This window comes from Eptesicus fuscus, chromosome 15, assembly GCF_027574615.1.
Source record: "Eptesicus fuscus isolate TK198812 chromosome 15, DD_ASM_mEF_20220401, whole genome shotgun sequence".
Taxonomy (NCBI): Eukaryota; Metazoa; Chordata; class Mammalia; order Chiroptera; family Vespertilionidae; genus Eptesicus; species Eptesicus fuscus.
Genome location: NC_072487.1, coordinates 20,139,915 through 20,163,587, shown reverse-complemented (window position 1 = coordinate 20,163,587; position 23,673 = coordinate 20,139,915). Strand labels below are relative to the sequence as shown.

General features: G+C 44.2%; 1 protein-coding gene and 1 pseudogene across 1 annotated transcript in view; both read left to right on the top strand.

The window, feature by feature from the left end:
* The window catches only part of SH3GL2 (SH3 domain containing GRB2 like 2, endophilin A1), a 195,052-nt gene that overhangs the window by 119,999 nt on the left and 51,380 nt on the right, over positions 1 to 23,673 (top strand). The window lies entirely within an intron of this gene.
* Positions 90 to 22,032, top strand: LOC129151738 (rho GTPase-activating protein 20-like; annotated as a pseudogene).

Genomic DNA, 23,673 nt, shown 5'->3' with positions numbered 1-23,673 from the left:
ATTTATGCGAACTCAGACCCTGTAAGCTAGTTGTACTGTAAATCCCTACTGATGCCTTTTTGTTTAACACTTTAAAACTCTAGATCGCAATGACAATACTTCGGCATTTACCATACGGGGAGCCAGAAAACAACTTTCAGAAGAAAGCGGTGAAAAACTCAGGTATCGTGATTTCGTAGCACTAGGTCATGCTGTATCCCTGACACAGGTGTTAGGGCTTCTCATCGTAATTTTTCAAGCATCTCATTACCTTGCCAAGATTATAATAAACTAGAGGCCCGGTGCATGAAATCCGTGCACAGGTAGGGCCCCTAGGGGCTGCCAGCTGCCAGCTGGGGCCTCCCTTCCCATGGTTGGCTGGCTGGCCCCACACCCTGGTCGAATTCCCAGTCAAACTCCTGGTTGAGGGGACAATTTGCATATTAGGCTTTTATTATATAGGATGATATTAAGAGAAAGAACTATATATAGACATGGCATGCTGCTGTAGTCATCATTTGGGAGAGCATACAATATGGCAGCATTTCTAAGACTAGGGGAGTGTGTTACAAATGCAGATTTTCAGGTCCTACCCCCAAGGATTGTGATTTAGCCATTCGGTGGGTACTGGGGGCAGGAGAGCTGCTGTGTGCTTGAAATTCATTTCTGGATAATCCTAGCACAGGTGGGTCCATCCTACTTTGAGAAACATTGGTTAGGGAGATTAGCCAAAGTATTTATATGCATAATCCACAGATACAGACAGTAGTGTGGTGAAGACTTGGGGTGGAGGCAGAGGGCAGGCCAGAATGGGTCAATAGGGGACAAAGGGGTACATCTCTATAATTTTCAACAATAAAGATACATTTTTAAAAAAAGAAACATTTTTGGGGAGTGATACTGTGATGTGAGGGTAGAAAATCTTGCCCTGCCTCTGACCCTGTATTTGTTCTTGCCTCCACCAACTTCTGCCTCTACTTTATTTAGTAGTAAAAAAAACAAAACAAAAAAAACACAAATCAGGAATTTATATTGTGAGGAATCAAAAAGGTGAGTTAGACGAGACTCTCCAGGCTAGCCTTAAGATACCCGTATGTCCTGGTTTAGTCAGGGTAGCTGTATCTGGATCATACAATCTGCCTGTTCTTCAGGGGTATTGGGAAAATGAATGGAAAATCAAGTGCCTGCCCAGTCTCAGAACAAGTGTGACTTCCCCCTGTCTTAGCATTAAATATGCTGAATGTTGTTTACTTTCCAAAGTGGCCAGGCTAAGATTCTTAACCAGAACTTCAAGCATTGTACATGTGATTTAACTATTTCTAGACTGTAAGAACTGTTTCCAGGCCTATTTCCAATCACTGTTTTCATGATCTACCAAATTTAGGGCAAATGATTGATATGAAAAAAGAACAAGATCTTACCTAAAATATTAAGTTAAGCTTTTGGAGTCACACACATGTGTTTCCGAGTGCATTTGAAAGTTTTAGTGCCCTGTACTTATCAATACTTAAAGTATAGTACTGTGAGAAGAATCTTTTCTACATTTTTTTGTTCCACCTGTATATAATAAACTCTAAATCTTACGTATTTTTATAAGCAGAATTTTTTTTATTTCTCTTAGTTATAAAAACTTCCATATATTTTTTATATGTTGAGTATACTATTTGTAAAGTTGTAGTTGTCCAAAACAAACCAAACTATCATTGACAAGTAGATATGTAGTTTATCAATAGAAGGAAAAATGTTTTAATTTATTCTGCTTGGATCAAAAATTATAATTTTAGCAGCATCTATTCTTACAAAGAAATTAGCTTGTTACCAAGACTTGATGCAGCAAGGAGATGAATCTGAAAATGAATTAACTACACAACCTTCTGCCTTTTTGTAGCAGAGAGAGGACAAAATAAACAAGCAATTGACTTTCTGGCATTCTTTTGACACTTTACATTAAATGACAGAAAAGGAAATTCGAGAAATAAATAAAGGACTTACTAGTAATACTCAATTTTCTAAATTTAACTTTTCGAAAGCCCAATAGTCTTGGGAATTCACGATGTACACCTATCTAAATTGGTAGTTCTTAATTTATGAGCCATGGTGCCCATTTGTACCATGACCCCTTCATAGGTGAGCCGCCACAATGTGATCACTGTACACAATTAATGTTTGCTACGATAATCGCTACATTGCCTTCTAGAAGAAACATTTTGATGAGATTGAGTGGCTGTGTGTTGTTGAGCAGGGTACAACTGTGGCAAATGAGATGTGGGAAGCTTTGTTGGAAGATCAGACTGGTAACAGACCGAGGTCTGTAGAGGTCTGTCTCTCAGGCTGCATGAGTTCTCTAGCTCTTCTCTTGCTGGCTGACTTGCTTGGGCTCTGCACCTCCGCCCAGCAGCCTGAGATGGGCAGTTTGGTTACACTGACTGCAGAACTGCAGGTTTTGGCTTTGGCTCCTAGATACGGACTCACCCCACCCTTGATCAGACTTAGAAAATTAGCATTAAAATGGCCACATCCCCTGGTTTCCCTGGAACCTCACTATTTCAGGGTTCCTTTTAGGATTACAAAAGTAACATATATTCATTATGAAAAGTATCAACAAAGAAGGAAAATTTAAACTATCTATAATCCTCTCACGAAAATTAGTTTTGGTATTTTTTAAAATATATTTTATTGACTTTTTTTACAGAGAGGAAGGGAGAGGGGTAGAGAGTTAGAAACATTGAGAAGAGAGAAACATGGATCAGCTGCCTCCTGCACACCCCCTACTGGGGATGTGCCCGCAACCAAGTTACATGCCCTTGACCGGAATCGAACCTGGGATCCTTGTGTCCGCAGCCTGTCGCTCTATCCACTGAGCCAAACCGGTTAGGGCTAGTTTGGGTATTTTGAGGACTTAATCTTCTCTAGTCCTTTTCTACATGTATACTTGTAAGAGATAGGATTAAGCTGTTTTAAGTCTGACTCATTTTCTTTTAAGTCTGACTCATATTCTCATGACTATCTTTTCCATCACTTTTAATGGTTGCTGTGCATTCCACTAAATGAAAGTATCATATTTTACAAAACTAGTCTGTTGACTGTTTCTTAGTTTCTTAGGAAAGTTTCTCTTAAATTTTCTCTTAAATTTCCGAGTATCATCCTAGCTGAAGTACAGAAAAAAGTGTATTTTCATGTGTGATCATACATGTGTTTCTTTATGCACTTATTTCTCGGTGTGTAATTGTGGCTTTGACTATTAATTGGAAAATTAGGGCAGGGAAATAGGGGCAGCTGTACAGAGAACCCCGTAGTGGTGTCTGTGGCAATGCTCCTGCCTCCTGCCTGTGATCCCAGATAATTTCTTGCCAGAGAAATAATGAACTGAATTAGAGCCAGACGCTCTTCCCTCTGCCTGTCTGCATTGCTAATGAAATAATATGGCGATTACAATACCAACAAAATATGTTAAAATCAAATAATATCATTACCATTATAGCCAGCATTTAAAGCACTCATGGAGTGCCAGGCACTATTCGAAGCAGCGTCACACACAGTAGCTTCACCTTTATTAGTTAATCTTTATAACCACTTTATGGAAAGCATGTACCCTGGAGCACAGCAACATAAAGGATATTCCAAATTTCTAAACCATTATTCAAACTTATCCCAGGAATAGACAAAACAAATTTTTATCTACTTTAAAAATATGCAATGTGGCCCTAATCGGTTTGCCTCAGTGGATAGAGCGTCAGCCTGCAGACTCAAGGGTCCTAGGTTTGATTCCGGTCAAGGGCATGTACCTTGTTTGCAGGCACATCCCCAGTAGGGGGGTGTGCAGGAGGCATCTGATTGATATTTCTCTCTCATCAATGTTTCTAACTCTCTCTTTCTCTCCCTTCCTCTCTGTAAAAAATCAATTACACACACACACACACACACACACACACACACACACACACACACACTAGAGGCCCAGTGCATGAAATTTGTGTACGGGGGGCGGTGTCCCTCAGCCCAGCCTACACCCTCTCCAATCTGGGACCCCTCAAGGGATGTCCAACTGCCCATTTAGACCCGATCACAATCCAGGACTGCTGGCACCCAACCACTCGCCTGCCTACCTTCCTGATTGCCCCTAACCGCTTCTTCCTGCCAGCCTGATCACCCCCTAACCACTCCCCTGCCAGCCTGATTGATGTCTAACTGCTCCCCTGCTATTCTGTTTGCCCCCAACTTCCCTCTTCTGCCAGCCTGGTCAACCCTTAACTTCCCTCCCCTGCAAGCTTGATCGCCCCCAACTGCCCTCCCTTGCAGGCCTGGTCCCTCCCAACTGCCCTCCCCTGCTGGCCTGATCACTCACAACTGTCCTCCCTTGCAGGCCTGGTCCCTCCCAACTGCTCTCCCCTGCTGGCCTGATCACCCACAACTGCCCTCCCTTGCAGGCCTGGTCCCTGGTCCCTCCCAATGCTGGCCATCTTGTAGTGGCCATCTTGTATCCACATGGGGGCAGGACCTTTGACCACATGGGGGCAGCCATCTTGTGTGTTGGAGTGATGGTCAATCTGCATATTACTCTTTTATTAGATAGGATAGAGGCCTGGTGCATGGGTGGGGGCCAGCTGGTTTGCCCTGAAGGGTGTCCTGGATCAGGGTTCCCTTGGGGCGTGGGGCCTGTAGTGGTTTGCAGGCTGGCCACACCCCCCGGTGACCCAAGCGGAGGCCCTGGTATCTGGGATTTATTTATCTTCTACAATTGAAACTTTGTAGCCTGGAGCAGAGCCAAGCCTTCTGCTCACTCCCTGGCGGCAGCCATTTCTGATGGAATTTATTTATCTTCTATAATTGAAACTTTGTAGCCTGGAGCGAAGGCCTGGGCCGGCCAGGGTGTGTGGAAAGCTTGGCTTCCTCCATCGCCAGGGGCAACCCTAGGCTCCTGCTCTCTCCAGCTCCGTGGCCGCAGCCATTTCTGTTGGGATTTATGTATCTTCTATAATTGAAACTTTATAGCCTTAAGCTGAGGCCTGGGCCAGCCAGGGTGTGTGGAAAGCTTGGCTTCCGCCATCGCCAGGGAAACCCAAGCCTCTCTCCTGCTCTCTGTGGCTGTAGCCATCTTGGTTGGGTCAATTTGCATACTCACTCCTGATTGGCTGGTGGGCGTGGCTTGTTGGTGTAGCGGAGTGATGGTTAATTTGCATGTTACTCTTTTATTAGATAGGATATATTTTAAAAAAATTTTTTTAAGTATGCAATATGAAAATTGAGGGTTTCTTGAATAGGGGTGGTGAACAGCACTCCAGAAGTTAGGTCTTTCAGCATTGGTGCATCTCTGATGCACTAATTGTTGCTGCACAGAACCTGTCCAGGGAGAAAAGCAGTGGAGGTAGCAAGCAGAGAAAGTACTGGAAAACATAAATACTTCATTAGTAGTTATTTTTAAATGCTCTGCTTAAGATGAACCAGATGTTCTGACCCTTTCCAAAGGGAGAAAAATGAAGTTCTTATGAACTGATGGTCTGTGTGGGGTCCTTAGTAACACTCCTACCCCTGGTCAGATAGAATGTAGCCCAAGGTGCATGTAGAATGTGCCTCATCGTAGCTAAGGACTCATGCTTCCTCGCTTCCATGTGCCCTTGGAAGTGCACTCTGTGGGCTGCTTTCAGATGAGGAATCTGAGGGTACTGAGGAAGTGCAACACCTGCCCAACATGACATAGCTGGGAAGTGGGAGACTTGGAACCCAGGAAGGTGGCTTTTCAGGCTTCCTTTCTGTAAGTTAACCGCTGACCTGACCTGGGCCTGCCAAGAGAAGGCAAATGTGGTCATGAACATCTTTTATTTAGTGAGCTTTCTTAATCTCCACTTTTGAACAAATGACAGTTTCCCCTCTGTATAATAGCAACTTATAGGCCTCACAGGCCTGTGGCTGTTGTCCTCTCTACACTGAACACAAGCTTGTTGAACGTAGTTAAAATCCATTATTTCTCTATGTTATCAACATTCATTTCCTTTTGGAAATACTCTTTTTGTTTTGTTTTATATTTGTAATTTAATTATTTTGCGTGGGCAGTAAAATGTTGATTTGAAAAAATTCCTTCTACTACCAAATGGTTCATCAGGATTATACACCTCTGGGTCACTTCCCTTCACTGTCTGATAACCGGAGAAAAACCAAGCAACGCTTAGAGAAATGGAGTCACACTTTATTATTATTACACACGGGTCCAGAGAAAAATCCCTTTCAAGTTCTGGGCAAAGAAACATGGAGAAAGCTTTCCTATTTATACTTTTTCTAGCTCTTTGTCTCCCACATAAGGGATTTTCCAGTTCCCTTTGCAAGTTCTTTTTTAAAAAAATATATTTTATTGATTTTTTACAGAGAGGAAGGGAGAGGGATAGAGAGTTAGAAACATCAATGAGAGAGAAACATCGATCAGCTGCCTCCTGCACACCTCCTACTGAGGATGTGCCCACAACCAAGGTACATGTCCTTGACCAGAATTGAACCTGGGACCCTTCAGTCCACAGGCCAACACTCTATCCACTGAGCCAAACCAGTCAGGGCTGCAAGTTCTTAAAGAGCCCTATATGCTGGGGCTTTGAGACCTCAACCAAAGGCCTGGCTTGGCGCCAGCACTGATAACTTTGTCCGGGGAAGGTTTATGGCTTCTCTGGAATGAGAGTAGTCTTATTTTCCTTATTATCTAAGCAAGCAAGCGCTTACAGAAGCCAAAATAGCAGGGTTAAAATTTCAAACAGCAGTTTTTATATAAGATGGAAGCTTCAGTAGGGCTGCTATAATCACCACTTACTTTCTTTGTAAATTAGCCATTTTCTTCTGTAGTAATTTGTATCCATATCTGACTATAGGCTTCCAGTAGGAAGTGACAGATGTAGGTGAGAGAGGCGCATCTAGGACACTAAATATAATCAGCAGGTTCTCTGAGTTACCTCATCATCTCAGCTTCCCTAGTGCCCATCCCCCTTTCTCTCTCAGATGTCTTTTACCTAAATCACTGGTACCTGGTTAGTGAGTTTGCTTCTATTGGACAAGATCACAGTACTCTACAGTAAAAGCACATTTAAAATACACAGAAAAAAAATTCCAACCTTTTCTGAGAGTCAGAGGAAGCTTATTGTGTAAATAAATGTGGGTTTCATTTGGATTATTTCTATGCCGAAGTTTTTGTAATGTACCTTCAAATTCTCACCTCATATACTTATCTCTTTTGTAGCACTAATAATCAGGGTTCAGGAAGCCTTCTATCATTTCTCCCAAATGTGCTCACTATTTTTACAGGCTTTGAAATCTTACATCTTCAATTGAAAAATGAATGAGTAAATTCTCTGGTTGCCTTATGGAATTAATCTCACATTACTTTGCCTTCCATGCCACCCACCTGCTACATACTTACAAGCTCTGAATAATGATTTAGTAACTCCTTTCTGAGAACTCGCCAATGATTCTATACATTTTTCATACATCACCTTAAATGCAGGATGGCTTGTTGGCAGGTCTGGTTGAGAAATGTATCTGTTAACTTCTCATAAACTTCCAAGCCACATGCATGGGAGATTGTCTCTGTTTAATGAAAAGGCAGGTTTTAGGTGACATTTTTTAACAACTGAAATTTGTATTTTCCTTCATATTTTCTCTCAGCATTACTTTGCTGAGGCAGTTCTCCATTCTTCCTCTGTTTGCCTGACGATTCTTATTGCCTATAAAGACTTTTCTCAAACATTCTTTCTGGATTTTCTCCTCCCCAATCAAAATGTACTTGTCTTTTCCTCATTTTTCTTTCAACAGTTTGGCCTCTATTGTTTTTGATGAGAAGTCAGCTGTACCACAATGGGACAAGGTATTTTTCTCTTACTGATCTCAACAATTTCTCTTTGGCTTCCAACCTTTTGATGATTCTGAGTGTGTATTTATCCTACATAGAGTTTATTGAGCTTCTTAAAAGTATAGATTAGTGAGTGCTCTTCATCAAATTTGGGAAGTTTTCAGCCATTATTTCTTTGAATATGTTTCTGTTCCTTTCTCTCTCCTCTCCTTCTGGTACTTTCATGATGTGTGTGTTGGACATTTAATACTGTCCTACCTTTCTGAGGCTCTGTTATTGTTTTCTTTCTGTTCTTTGTGTTACATAGTCTCTGTTCATCCATTATCAAGGTTGCTGAAGCTTTCTCCTACCAGTTCAAATCTACTGCTGAGCCACTCTAGTGAAGTCTTCATTGTAGCTACTGTAGTTTCCAACCCCAGAATTTCCATGTGGTTGTATTGTTGTACTTGTAATTTGTCTTTGGATTGATAATTCTCTATTTGATGGGACATTGTTATCAGACCTTCCTTTACTTCTGTAAGCATAGCTTCCTTCGGTTCTTTGAGCATGTTTATAATGGCTGCTTTCAAGTATTTGTCATTTAAATCTAACTTCTGGGCACCTGTGATTTTCTGTTGCTTGTTTTGGGGGGTGGGGGTGGGAGAGGGATCCAACATTTTTGGTTTCTGGCTTTTCTTATGTTTTCTGCCTGCCTCATAATTTTTTTTTTTTAAATGCACATTTTGGGTAAAATATTGCAGCACTTCTGAATGCTGACCCTTCTGGTCCTCTTTTTGGAGGAAGTTTCTTGAAGTTGTTGTTTGTTTGGTCACTTGTTTACCTCTTTGGTGACTTGGCCGGACTAGTCCTGTGAAGTCTATTTTATCTACATTACGTACTTTATGACCTCCTTGCTCAGATTTTGTTCCCCTTGTTTTTGTGTTGTAGACTGGCTTCCTAGGGTTTTTCCCTGGGTCTGCATATACCATTTACTGATCGAAGTTTGTGCTTCAGCCACCCTTACCAGGTGGGTGTGTGTGCTCTCATGCTCAGGGCGTTGACGCTCCTCCCCGCTCCCACCCCCGTGTAGCTGGGTGCTCCTTTCTCCAGTCTCTCCAGAGAGGGTGCGGCACTGGCTGTGCACACAGCCTTCCGGACCACGAGGCATGAATCTGACTTTATTTTTAAGCCTGACTTCCTGACTTCCTCCTCCGTTAAAGTGGCTTATTGTTTAGCAAGTGTTTGATCAAAGGTGTGCTTAAGCCCTTGGAGTCAGTGAGGCTTCCGTGTTTTGCTGACGGATCGGTGTATGACTTGGGGAACGTTTTCATGTCCGCCCTGTGTCTGGTTATTCCTGAGTGGGTGCAGCCCAGGGTGTGTTCTCAACCTTCTGGACCCTTGGGGCTGAGTGTGGTCCCAGGAGCCCTCTTCTTGAATGTCTCTCTGTTAGATGTATGGCTGGCCCATCATTTCTCTTTTTGCTACTAATCTCATGAAGCTACCAGCCCCCATGTAGTTAATTGCTTGCTGCCACCAACATCTCCATTGTTTTTGGACAATGTCCTTCGGCATGAACCTCTCCCTACTCTATGCCAAACAAAGTCAGCCTCCTCAGGTAGCACGGTGGAGCTCTGGCATTAGGACCTGCCTCTTCTTTTGGGCAAACCCTCTCTGCTATTTGCACTGAAACTTCGCCCCTACGGTCTGTTTTGGGGAACTCCAAACTAAGACAGACACGTGGACGTAAAAGAACAGAACTGCCATTGGCAGGAAGAGAGTGGTACCTCATGGGAGGCGGGAGGGCAAGGAGCATAAAAGGAACCTGAATTACATTTTTACATTTTGTTTATTTAAAAGTTTCCATGCCAAGTAGTGCAAAACATTAGCTTTTTAAAAGCTGAGTGGTGCTTAGATGGGTGCCCACCTTTCAGAGTGTGATTTCTATGGGACGCTAGCCTTGCTCTTTGACTTTTCATTTTTCTCCAGGAATCTGTTTCTCGTGGCACTTAAGGCCAGTTTCTTCCTTGCCATGTTCATCATCTCAGTGTGAGTAAATTAATTCATCATACGCGTAAAGAAAGGTGCCTGTATCCAGCCAGTCCAGGAGAAGATGCACCACAGTCATTAAATTGCAAGAGACTTTCCCTCCATTTTTTTTGTACTTTACAATACAACTTTCTCTTCCAACAGTAGTGTGGTATGTAAAAACATCTGCTTTACTAAAGCTATTCTCCTGAGCTTTAAATGACAGGTTCTTAGAGGGAAGGCAGGGATGGGGGCAGGGGTGGGGGGAGATTAACCAAATAATTTATATGCATATATGCATAACCCATGGACACAGACAAAAGTGTGGTGAAGGCCTGGGGGGGGAGGAGGAGCCTGGCTAGAAGGTGTCCATGGGGAAAACAGGTCACATCTACATCTTTCAGCAATAAAGAGAAATGTAAAAAAATAAATGACAGGTTCAGCATACTCTTTTAGGAAATGTTATGTAAGGGTAGATGGTAGTTCACTCAAAAGAAACACAGTTTGCAGGAAACCATAAAATAATTTCATTGGGAAAATTTCTTTTAGGTTCCAGAAAAGGAAGTCCCACTGTGAGTTTTCACGTGCTGTGTGGGGAAGGGGGTCAAAACCAGAGCAAAAGGACAGCAGCAATAAAGGAAATACATTGTGTTCTCCAAGCCTACCGAGAGAGCAGGATGCTTTCATTAGCACATGTGGGCCTCGATGCGTGCGGGGCTGCTTCCAGAGGAACCGGATGTTCTCTGGCGCGTGCCAGGTTGGTGACAATCCTGGTTCCTTGGTCCCGCAAATGGAGGCAAAATGTATAGCCCTTCCCGCAGGCATGGAACCTCTCCCTGAGACAGCATCCCTTTGTGACGCCAAGCTCACGTTTGGCTGAGTGGCTTTGCACTAAGTATATCTAGCATGATGTTTTAAAATTGTAAGTCCTTGCACGTGTCACCTTCAAGGCTCTTAGTTTGAAGGCCTTCATTTAGTCCAAAAGGGCCGCAGAGTCTGGCTCCTGCTGGCGTCGCCAGCTTCATCGTGGGTGCTTTCCCCTTCCCTTTCTAATCTTGATTCACGCTAGCCTCTTGGGGGAGCCATGCTTACCCCATATATTCAAGGGCTTTGCCTGTCCTTCTCGGGGTGTCTGCAGTGCCTGCCACATAGAAGGCATTCAATAAATATTTTCCAAATGAATGAGTGACAGAGATCAGAAGGTGGCTAGGCTCTCACATAGGGGTGGCGATGGTGATAGAAAACAAGCATATGCGAAATGTACCCCCTTTGACTGCCTTGTCTCATCACTGGTGTTTTAAATGGGTGTTAAATAGGCCAGCTCTTATTTTCACCCTATTATTTCTAGCTTCTTTAAAATCATATTCTTATCAAGTCATGACCTTAATTTTAAAAACCTGTTTAAGATACTGTTGCAGCCCTGGCTGGTAGCTCAGTACTTTGGAGTGTTGTCCCATATACCACCAAAAGGTTCTGGGTTCGATTCCTGGTCAGGGCACATACCTAGGTTGTGGGTTTGATCCCCAATCTGGGTGCATACAGGAGGCAACTGATCGATGTTTCTCTCCCACACCAGTGTTTCTCTCTCTCTCTCTCTCTCTCTCTCTCTCTCTCTCTCTCTCTCTCTCTCTCTCTCTCTCTCTCTTCCTCTCTCTCTAAGATCAATAAAAACATAAAAACATATCCTCTGGTGAGGATTAAAACAAGGTACCATTGCAGAAAGTGCCCAGAGATGCAGCTCATTTCCCTGTTTTCTATTTCCGTCTTTTGTCTTCAAGCTTTGCCACTGGCAGAGGAGTATTTTGTGAGAAAGAAGAAAGCAAATGCTGTAATGGTTCAGGGTAATGAAATCAAGTAGAATTGAATAGAAAAGAGAAGTTAAAGATAAAAGATGAACAAACCAAATTGGTGCAGAGGTTGGTGTGCAGCTCCTCGGCCTTCTCATCCGCTTACGCATTGAGCGAGGCACCGGGAGATAGAGAAGAACAAGATCAAAATCACTGCCTTGCAGGGGATTTAGGAAGTTGGAGAGACATTCAAATGGATGATGGTAGTACAAAATACAATCTAACAAGTGCTGAATAGAGTTAGGCCCAGGAGCTGTGGGAGCACAGAGGGGTTTGGCTATCTTCACAGAGGATGGTACCATTGACTGAGAGAAAATAGGATTCAGTAAACATACTGAATAGTAGACATAGAGGCAAAGGAAGGAAGTAATGGATTTATTATTGAAGCAAGTAAAGCCTAATGGATTTTAAGCAGTTCTTGGTATTCACCAAAAACATGTTTAGCAACAATTCTTAGCAATGTAAACAGTTATAGAAAGTAAGTTAAAAATTCTAAAGAATTTGTGTACATTGAAGTATCCCCCAGTGCTGCTGATTGACATCTGCTGATCACAGCCAGCCCGAGAAGACCCTTTCCTGGGAAAGGGAGATATACTGAGTATGAGGATTAGGGGTCCTGGGTTTCCGTCCTGTCTCTGGTACCACCGGGCTGTCTGACCATCACCCGTGTTCATCTCGCCCCACTTCCTCAGTGGTTCCCATCGCTGCTCCTCTCCCCACTCTTCAGCACACACAGGTGCCCATTGGATAGTGTGTTCTCATCAAAAAACAAATTTACTCTTGTAGTAATTCTCTTCTGATGGGTGACCAGATTTCCTGTTTCTTACAATCGCCACCCAAAATCTGAGTTGGAATCCCTCATTTTTCAGAAAAAAAGAAAGAAAAAGAAATCTACTCTGCATAGGCTCATGAATGTTTTCTTTTTTTTAAAATATATTTTATTGATTTTTTACATAGAGGAAGGGAGCGGGACGGAGAGTTAGAAACATCGATGAGAGAGAAACATCGATCAGCTGCCTCTTGCACACCTCCTACTGGGGATGTGCCCGAAACCACGGTGCATGCCCTTGACCGGAATCGAACCTGGGACCTTTCAGTCCGCAGGCCGAAGCTCTATCCACTGAGCCAAACCAGTTAGGGCTTTTTTTTTTCTTTTTCTTAATCCTCACCTGAAAATACTTTCTCCAATGAGTTTTTTTTTTTTTTAAGAGAGTGGAAGGGATGGAGAAAGGGGGTGAGAGAGAAAGATAAAGAGAACAAGAGAGAGAAACACATCAATTAGTTGACTCCCACATGCACCCAACCAGGCCAAGGGAATGAAGCTGCAACTGTGACCAGAAATCAAATCCAAGACCCTTCCATACGTAGGCAGACATTGTAACCACTGAGCAACATGAGCCAGGTCTGTTTTCCCTTTCTTCACACATTTTCTTGCTTACCGTCTACTAACTCAGTGAACTAATACACCACAGAATTCTAATAACATGAGTTGATTTGATAGGAAAACTTAAGAGGTCACTTCTGAAAACCGCATAGCATTGCTTTTTGAAATGCAAATTTTGAATTCATCTTTAAGGAGTAACAGTGCCTACAGGTACATTATTTTGCTCTTAAAGATCCTCATCTGGAATGATGTCTCATATGTTAATGGACCTCAAATCTTTAATCAGCCTGGATTTTAGAACGTGTGTGTGTTTCTTCCTTCTACTGCAAGTTGGTCCTGGTTAGAAGCAATTTGGAAGCCTCCACCTATAGTCACCACGTCCATGCATTTCCATGTCACTTTGTTACTCTCACGTAACAGAGTCATGCGGTAGTGCTTGTGGAGTAATGACTAGCATTGTGCTGGTGAAGTACCTTACAGTTGACAAAGCGCCTGCTCAGTTATCTAACATAATCTTCACAACTTCCCTGTGAGGTGGCTTTTAATTATCAACCTCTTAAGTCAGGAAACTTAAGAGGTAAAATGATGTGCCCCAGGTTACCCAACCTGGAAAACAGCACAAAAGGTCCATAAACTTAGGAATGGATAAACAAGATATACTCTATCCATACAATGAAATGTCACCCAACTGAAAAGAGGAATTAAGTACCAATAAGGGCTACAACATAGATGAACCTTGAAAATATTATGCAACGTGAAAGGGGCCAGACACAAAAGAGCACTTAATTATAAGATTTCATTTATAGGAAGTGTCCAAAATAGATAAATCCACAGAGACGGAAAGGAGACTAGTGGTTGTCAGAGGGTGGAGCATTGAATGGAGTAGGGGGAGGGGACTGGTAATGTGCACAGTGCCTTTGTGGTATGAGGAAACTGTTCAAAAATTACATTAAGGTTATGATCACACAACTCTGTTAATGCACTAAAATTATTGAATTGTGTACTTTAAATAGTGAACTTTCGGCATGATAATTATATCCCAATGAAGTTGTTAAAATTAATTCATTCTTCTCTTCTCTATACCCCAGAGCAGGCGTCCTCAAACTACGGCCCGCGGGCCACATGCGGGTGTTTTTGCCGTTTTGTTTTTTTTACTTCAAAATAAGATATGTGCAGTGTGCATAGGAATTTGTTCATAGTTTTTTTTAAACTATAGTCTGGCCCTCCAACGGTCTGAGGGACAGTGAACTGGCCCCTGTTTAAAAAGTTTGAGGACCCCTGCTCCAGAGGTTGAGGGCAAGTGATTTCAAAACGGTTGTCACTAGGCCCCCTACTTGGTACATATTTGGCTCCACTTTTCCCCTGTCATAAGGTATCCCCTCTTCTACTTCTTTTTTAAAAATATTTTTTTATTGATTTCAGAGAGGAAGGGAGAGGGAAAGAGAGATAGAAACATCAGTGATGAGAGAGAATCATTGATAAGCTGCCTCCTGCGCGTTCCCTACTGGCGATCAAGCCCGCAACCTAGGCATGTGCCCTTGACCAGAATCGAACCCAGGACCCTTCAGTCCGCAGGCTGACACTCTATCCACTGAGCCAAACCAGCTAGGCCCCCTTTTTTTTTTTAAATATATTTTTGTTGATTTCAGAGAGGAAGGGAGAGGGCGATAGAAACATCAATGTTGAGAAAGAATTGATCAGGTGACTCCTGCATGCTGGGGATGGAGCCTGCAACCCTGGGCATGTGCCCTGACCAGGAATTGAATTGTGACCTTCTGATTCATAGGTCGATGCTCAACCACTGAGCAACGCTGGCAAGGGTCCCCCTTCTTCTTAAAAGTCCTCTAAGCACTCCTCCATTCCTTCCTCTCTTGTCCAACTTGAACAAACAAGAGGACAGCCTCTTAGAGTCCCTGCATTCACCACCTCCTACTCATGAGCAGCGCATTAGCAAGCCTGTGCAGAACTAAAAAGAGAATATTCTTTCCTGTGTCCTTTCCATATTTTATATTTTGACATAGTTTCATTCGAGTTTTGCAAGCAGTCAGGCCAGTCAAGAACAAGTCTCCCACATGTTAGAAAAGCACCAGACAGAAACTTGAAGGCAAAGGAAGCCATTAGCGCCAGTTTGGAATAATGCTAGACTCATATACAGAGCCTGTCCCCAATTTAATGCACAACTTTGAGCAATGCTAAGCCTGCAGAAAAGCCAGAACTGTACCTGTTGTTTGTCAAATGCTCCATATATCTGCATAGGAGTGGGAAATAGAGCTCTTGCTACAGAGTTGATTGAGGCAGTAGGAAATGGGATGGTAAAGGCAGTGGCTTCTTTGCACACCCTGAACGCATCCTGGGAAGGAAGGAAGCAAGTTAGCTCTTCCATGGTGTGGGCTGCAGTGACATCCCAAGAAACTACTTCCTTGGTTTTTTCAATCCTTCTCCAGCTATTGCAGCAGCCTTTCCTGTTACAAACATCCTGCGGGCAGAGAGGTCCTAAAGGCTGAATACCAGACTGTGAGTGAAAAAGCAAAGGACGACTTTGTTGGATGGGCCGGGGCCGGGGTGTGGGGGGTGCCTTCAACTTTTCCCCTTCTCTGACTTCAGCGTGAGCCTGCAAGCTGGGAGTCTCCAGGGGGAATCGGCCGCAGTGCAGGCAGCAGACCTCCCAGCTCAGGGTGGAAGCAGAATGGTGCACCTGCCAGTGCTCAGCCTTCTTTGCAGTGATGGGCTGCTTAGCATTCAGGAAATCCTGCTTAGGGTTATAAATGGAACATATACGGTATATATATATATATGCTGTCACTAAGGTTCTTTTAAAGTTTTGGGTTAGGGTGATGAAATTTCTGCAGATATGCATTATCACACTTGACATCTCAGACAGGGATCCATCTTTCTGAGCTCATTCTTTGTTCTTAATTCCTTTGTCAGTGGGTCGATATTGTGTGTGTGTGTGTGTGTGTGTGGTGGATCTGGGGCTTCTTCATTGAATGCCACCACCTCACACACACACACAAACAAAAAAACTCAGCTGAAAGCTGAAGTACCTACCTTGAACGGAAGGAGGGGGGCTGTCCAAGCATTAGTGATGGAAATGGAGCATATTCTGCTCTGCCTGCCTGCGGCTGGCACCCAACAGCTCTCATTTACTCTGCTTCTCATGGGTATTTCATACAGTCACAAATGGTATTTCTACAGCAGAAAGTGAACTGGAGGAAATAATATGTACAAAAAAAGTATGAGGATGTAGTTCCTGTTGTCAGATTCTTAGTATTCTTTAGATCACTGGTACTTTGCCTTTGAGACCATCATACTAACCAACATCACAAATACACACAGCAGTTTGTTTGGTCCCAGAGCAGCCAGACACTTGGAATGATTGTTCTAATTACCACCCACTGCCACCTCCTTGTTCCTCCTGGGCTTGCTTACACTCATTTGAGAAACTACTTCCTTGTGTTTTTTTTTTATCCGTCTCTATCTCTTTTTTATTTTAATACTAGAGGCCCGATACACGAAATTCGTGCAAGGAGCTCAGCCCTCACAGCCCTGGCTTTGACTTGAAGGTTGTCTGGAAGGTCATCCGGCTGTCTGGTTGAATTAGTATATTATGCTTTTATTATTATAGATTTTTTTTTTTGGTTGGGGGGAGAGGATGGGAGAGGGATAGAGAGACAGAAACATCCATGAGAGAGAAACATCATCCATTGGCTGCCTCCTGCATGCCCCCACCGGAGATTAAGCTGGCCACCCAAGCATGTGCCCTGAATGGGAATAGAACCAGTCACCTCTTGATTCATGGGTTGACACTCAGCCAATGAGCCACACTAGCCGGGTGATCCTTCTGTTTACCAATTCTCCCTCTACTTTCTGTGTGTGTGTTGTTTTTTCTTGGTCTTTTTTCGTTGGCCTTTTACCTCTGCCTAGATTTTATTTATTAGTGATGTGTAAGGTTCCCTCCTTGACCCATAACTGCTCTCTGGATACATGTTCTCCCTGTGTAATCTCATCTGCTTTTCCAGTTTTACAAATCAGATATATAATACTGACTCCATAAATCTATCTCTTGCTGTCACCTCTCCCTAGAGGTTCAGACTCATATATATACATATATATATATATTAGAGGCCTGAGGCCTGATGCATGAAATTTGTGCAAGAATAGGCCTTCCTTCCCCCGGCTTCCAGCAGCAGCTTCCCTCTGGCACCCGGGACCCGGGCTTCCCTCGCAGTCCTGGCTTCATCCAGAAGGTCATCTGGAAGGACATACGGTCTAATTAGCATATTATACTTTATATATATGTATATATTCAGTTACCTGTGACATATTTACTTAAACTTCAGACCTAATGGCTCTGTACCTGAGTTCTGTTCATTAGTATTCATCCATCTGCTAGAGCCTGAAACCTAGGAGACAGGGAATTCTCTGCTTCACTCCTATATATCAAATCAGTCACACAGTCCTGTTTATTTTATGTCCTGAATATTTACTGAGTCCGTCCTTCCTCTCTGAGTTCGTGGTTCACGCCTTCACCTTCCACCTGGAAGGTTACAGTAATGTTCTAACTGGGACCTTTATAATCTTGGTTTTTAGAAGTCAGTCTTCATTGTGGAAGTAGATGATTTAAGAATTAATTAGCTATGATAATCCCCATCTTAATCCTGTTAATGGCTCCCCATCAATGCCAAGAGACAGTCTAAGTTAATTTTATGGTAAGCCCCTTTGGAAAATATTTTGGACATTTCTTTAAAAGTTAAATATACATTTACCATAAGACGCAGCGATTCTACTTCTAGATTTCTACCCAAATGAAATGAAAACAGATTGGAGGGTGCTTGTCTTAGGGCTGAGTACTGCCTTCCTGCTTTACTGAGCTTTGCTCTGGTGGGAGGGGAGGGAGTAGAGGGAGGGGAGTTGGGGAGCTGGGGGGTAGGGAGGTTGGGCTAGGAGTCTGGGGGAGGGGGAAGGGGAGGGTGGTGGAAGAGTCGAGGGTGGTAGGATGGTCTTCTGCCTCTTACTGATGAGCCAGCCGCCCACGTGAAATGAATGCCTGGGACACCGCTGACTTACGGAAACTGCTCAGCTGAGAGATCAGGCACATCTGCCAGCAAAGCAGGAGACTCTAAGGGGGCAGGCTGGGAGACCCTCCTCCCTGACAGGTGTCTACACCAGAGAGGCCAGGCACAAAGAAGGTGAGGACGCTGAGCTGGCAGAGATGCCGTTATCCCTCCCTTCCCTTCCTGCCCTGCCAACCCCCCCACTTACTGCCCACCACCAGACCTGCTTGCTGGTGCCCTCCCTCCGGACACTCCCACGTGGGGGGGGGGGCACGTGACCCCCATCACGAGGGGGATTTAACGCCAGAGGCTTAAGGGTACCATGTTCTAATTCTAGAACTTCCCATCTTATCCACCCTGTGGCAACGCCACCTCCCAGGTCACCCCCCAGCACCCTTGGTCTTCTCCCACATCTCCCCGAACTCGGTACTCTGGGAACTCTCTGTGTGTGAGTCTAACACCTCTGAGCGACCCAGCAGGCTCCGCTTTCCTCTCCATCCACCTCAGAGTAGGCAGGCAGCCCAGTCCCCAGTGGGGGGCGGGGCCAAGGTGGGACATTGCCTTTCCCAGCCCCACAGGCACTGGACCCTGGGTCTGCAGAAGTCATCAGGGCTGTGGTGTCCCGCAGGGCTCAGCAACCCGCCAGGAGGAGAATGAAAGCACTAGATGGTGGGCTCCATCTCTTACCCTTGATACCGCCCTGCCAAAAACAGCCAGCTACCAGGGAGAGGCCTCCTGCAGGTGTGGACACGTGTGCGTTTCTGTCATCCTTCCTGTGCCCCGGTAGCGCCCTGCTACTCGATGGCCTGGTAGAACTCAAGAGAGGCCCGCAGAGGCGGGAGGGGCACCTCTTCCTGTTCAGTGACCGGCTGGTTGTGGCCAAAATCAAATATAACAACTTCAAGAGGAAAACTAAAATAAAATTGAGTGGCATGTGGGCAGCAAGCTGTGTGGATGAAGTGGGAGAAGGCAGTATCGATGCCATGACATCGTTTGTCCTGGGCTGACCCACGGTGAACTTCGTGGCCACTTTCCGTTCCCCAGAGCAGAAGGGCAAATGGCTCTCCCTCCTCCGGAGATGCCTCAGCCTAGAGAAGGAGAAGGACTGTCCGAAGAGCATTCTCCCCAAAATCGTCACCAAGGGCATTGGGGACTGTGCCTGTTCTAAAACTATAACAATAAGGGATTCAGACACAGTGAATGAGGTTATCACATGTCACTGCCCATGCTAAGGATCACTGGCTCTGAGGGAGATGACCAGTTATGGGTGGATTCTGGCAAAGAAGAGGCACCGTGTCCACTTACTGGGCATGAATGTCCCTATGGAATTAAAATGGGTCATCTTCGAGACTCTGCGCCTCTGACACAGGGTCAGAGACCTCCACCAGCCCGTCCGTCCTCCGGGAGCTCTTCCTCATGGAACAGCTGCCCCGGGAGAGGCGGTGCCAGTTCACCCTGCAGCCCAGCCACCAGGCTGCTGCCCACCAGCTGAGCCAGTCAGGTCAGAAGACATTTAAAAGGAGATGGTGTAGCACACAGCGGGGTTCTAGCACTCACCCGGGTAACTTGCCCTTGTCACCAACCTCTCCTAAGCCAGGACAGCTCTTTGGAGTGTCTCTGCCATGTATCTGTGAGAATGACAGTCTGCCCAAACCTGTCTCAGATGGGCTTTTCATTCTTGATCAGAAAGGACTCCGCACGAAAGGCATCTTCGGTCTGTCAGCCCATGTGAAATCTTGCAGAGAGCTGAAGGAGAAACTGGATTCTGTAGTGAGTCTGTTTTTGTGATAGCATCATTTTTAAAGGATTTTCTATGAAATATTCCTGGTAGTATTTTCTCATCAGATCTCTGTCATCACTGGGTCTGTGTCATGGATCAAGGAAATGATGAAGAGAAAATAAATACAATTCAAAGGCTGTTGGACCAGCTTCTGAGAGCCAATGTTGTTCTCCTACGGTACCTTTTCGGGGTCTTACGGAACATTGAGCAACACTCCTCATCCAATCAGATGACGGCACTTAACTTAGCAGGGTACATCGCTACTAGCATTCATTGGCCTCCTACCTCCTCCAACCAGAACTAGTAAATGAATCTATAAATAAGGTTACTCTTCTTATTCAATTTCTGATTGAAAATTACTGTGGAATATTTGGAGAAGAAACCACTTCCCTCTTCGGAGAGGTTTCCGAGAGATGTGATACTAAGCAGAATGCCTCCCACATCTCTTGCTTACAAATGACTGACTTCTGTAATGGCAGCTTGGAAGGTGAGCAGAATGCGGATGCTGAAGCCCCATGTGGTGACTTGGTTATGAACCTCGGTCAGGGGAGCAGAAGCATGGACTCTGCCTTGACCCCTAGTGATGATGACCTTGACCAGCCTGCGGTGGCTGGTCTTTTAACCCTGAGCAACTTTGACTTAGACCGTTCTAAACATGAAGACATTCAAAAGGAATGGCCTCTTGAATCCAAGCCCATCACCGTTATGGTATGTACGGAGAGCCCACACTGCAGGACCCTGCTGGGCCCCTGTCTGGCATGACCACACCCAGCTGGTCCACAGCTGCAGCAGATGCTCCAGAAAGCCCGAGACAGCACCAGCGCTGCTCGGAGCGCAGCACCAGCTATCGAGACTCAAAGCTTTCCTCTCTCAGGCAGGAAAGGCTACGCAAGTCCAGCTGTGATGCGATTCTCTCACAAAAAGACGAGGACCATCTGAAGCAGAATCAACCCCTACAGGAAGAGGGTAAGACGTATTTTAAACAGAGTTTAGTTACAGGCACCGATATCAAGAAAAGGGCCACTAACACAAATGCTAAGAAGGAAAGCTTGTTTGGTAATGAAGGAAATCCTGTGAAGCTTCTCCCTGAATCCAAGCCAGCGGCCATTTCTGTGGCATCTTGCAGTCACATGTCCTCACATGATCATCCCAGGAGCCAGCCCTTCGATTCAGATACATCAGGAGACTCCCTTCCACACACAATGGATGCCCTCAAGAGTTCAAAGAGGCAGCAGCCCTGCTCAGAGCCCAACGTTGATGACCAGCCCTGCAAACTGAGCTATCTCAGGAGGATGTTTTTAAAGAAACAAAAGAAAACTAACTACAGAGCTGGTCACTTATGTGGAGAGGAGGATCATCTCAAACGGCCCCAGTCTTTGCAAATGGAAGGGCAAACACGTATTAACCAGAGTTCAGTCATGGGCTTCAAGGTGGGCAAGAGGAGTGCCTCAGAGCAACACAGTAAGAAGACTTGACCCTCAAGATTAAACATTTGCTTGTCCTCCTCAGGCACTTCCCCATCTGGCTCATCAGTGAGCCCCCAAGACTGTGCTTTTGCTCAGATTGCTGCCCATTCCATATTGACTCCCACCGAAACTTCCTCTCCAATGATGACACTTTTCAGGCTCAAAGCAAGCAGGCAGAACTTTCTTCTGGCTTTTTCAGTTCCAGTCTCATTTCTCAAATGCCTGGTACCTCCTCCGGGCAGACCAGCAGCTGCCCAGCTTATACAAAAAATGACACTGTAGAAGGTCATTCACAAATTCATTCTGTGGCTCTTCACTCAGCGTACAGTGGAGAAATGGTTTGGCCACTTTGAAAAACTGGCCCCTCAAAAGGAAAGCAAGGGCATCCAGATCGGAGGAAAAGAAAATAGCTTCTCTGAAAGAACCTCGGAGCCACCTCCCCCACCTTCTGGTGTTCCAGAAGCCAGCTCCCTGCGAGAGAAACAGAAAGACATGGCCCTAGAGGAAGCCGGCCTCACGCTTTGTATGAAGTCCCCCGAGGAAGGAAAGCATCGCGGGCAGTGCCCTCCTGGTACTCCGCCTTGTGCGAAATCCCCACCCAGCTCTTGGACTGTGGATGGTCTGTCTAGCTCAGACTCAGGTCCTACAGTAGTTAGTGATGTTGGAAACAGAAGTTCAACCAAAGACATTTAACTACACGAAGCTGATGTCTAGAAGAACTGAAATTGGGCTAATAATGACATCAAGATAATAATTTTGACTTTTTTTTTTATAAAATCCCTGGAATAGAGAGCATAACGATAATTAATCATCGCTAATACTTAGGAAAACAAAATGATTGTCTTGCCGAAACCGGTTTGGCTCAGTGGATAGAGCGTCGGCCTGCGGACTCAAGGGTCCCAGGTTCGATTCCGGTCAAGGGCATGTACCTTGGTTGCGGGCACATCCCCAGTAGAGGGTGTGCAAGAGGCAGCTGATCAATGTTTCTCTCTCATTGATGCTTCTAACTGTCTATCCCTCTCTCTTCCTCTTTGTAAAAAATCAATAAAATATATATATTTTTTTAAAAAAAATAATTCTCTTTATTGAGACCATTTGCTTCACCTAAGTGTTTGGGAGGCTTTTCCTTGTTAGAGCATGGGATTGGTCCTGTCATGTGATTGTAGGGATACTAGCAGAGAAAGAAGGCGTCTTGGCTGTCAGGCCGGCCTTCTTTGCAATCACTGGATTTGGATGTCCTCACCTCCAGAAGTTTTTGCATTTATTTGTTCCCAGTGATTCAAGGTTTATAGATAGTTTATGCCTCATAAGTTTATTTCATATTCATGGACATTTCTCCTCTCTCTCCTTAAAGTTTACACTGGTATATCTTCTGGATTATCGCCTTGCCAGTCAATATGAAGGAATAGAGTCAGAGATGGATATACATCTTCCCTCATTTTAACTTAAAAAGAAGTTGCTTAGAATCCATTGGGTCTCTCTAGTCCACCATTAGATGGACCTTTCTCCCACAAACTAACTTATTCCAAATTGTTTTTCTGAGCCACCAGGAAACTTTGTGTCAAATGTTCTTTCCCTGTTGTCCTAAATGTGGCACTTCTCAGTTAAAGGGGGGAAAAAGTAATGTTTTCTGTAAAATATAAGAAGTTTTTCAGTATTAGCTATTGGTGCTACCTAACCTCTAGGGTACATGGCCCTCTTTGCCCTAGGCATTATAGCATTAGCGTTTAGAACTCTGGGTCCAAAGAACTCCTTCATGGCCTGGCTATCTCAGTCACAGATGTGAATTAGATGTCTACTTGTAACCGACCACTCCTATAGTTAGACTCCTGTGTGTCCATATGCATCTTTTGTGGCTTATAAAGGCCTCAGGGATTTCCCTTATCCTTAGGCACTATTACTGTCTGGATCCCAAGTTGTAAATGAAGTTCTTAATCTTTCAGTGCCTTTCTGGAAGAAATTTCCTCTCTAGTTAACAAAATAATAGTTCTAGGTCCTCCCCCTGCCCCCCATATTGATGAGTAGAAAATTACTCACCAGATTTGAAGGATAGAAGAAAATAGATGTTGAGGTTCTTGAATAACCATGTCTATGCTCTTTTTTCCCTTAGATACTCCTATAATACTTAATGTGAATAGTTGTTAGTATTGATGTTAAGTATTACATTGTATGATGTGAAGAATATTTCATCTTATTATACTGTTAACCTATATTAGACCTATGCTTTATCTAAAATGTTTTAAATTGTATAATATAGCTTGACAAATTTTACTACCATAAGTTATGTAATAAATGTGTATTTTTGTACTTGCAAAATAAATAAATAAAACATAC